The sequence below is a fragment of the Lepisma saccharinum genome, chromosome 15 (assembly GCF_977018435.1).
Source record: "Lepisma saccharinum chromosome 15, izLepSacc3.1, whole genome shotgun sequence".
Classification (NCBI taxonomy): domain Eukaryota; kingdom Metazoa; phylum Arthropoda; class Insecta; order Zygentoma; family Lepismatidae; genus Lepisma; species Lepisma saccharinum.
Window position 1 is genome coordinate 12,832,126 of NC_139243.1, and position 233 is coordinate 12,832,358.

Sequence of the window (233 nt, forward strand, 5' to 3'; positions counted from 1 at the left end):
CTTTCAATTATAAATTTATCGTTGATCAACAATTTTTACATCAACATCACCAAGCACCCTTTCTGAAAATTATGGGTAAATATTTTGCATTTTAAATAGGAACAAGTATGTGATTTTAAGTTTAAAGTTGAACATCACAGCTATTCTTATCTCTCGAACAAAAGGGGGCGGGGGGGGCGGGGGGGGGGTTGGTTGGCAACCCTAATGAGTGGCGCCTCCTGCAGTTTGGACTA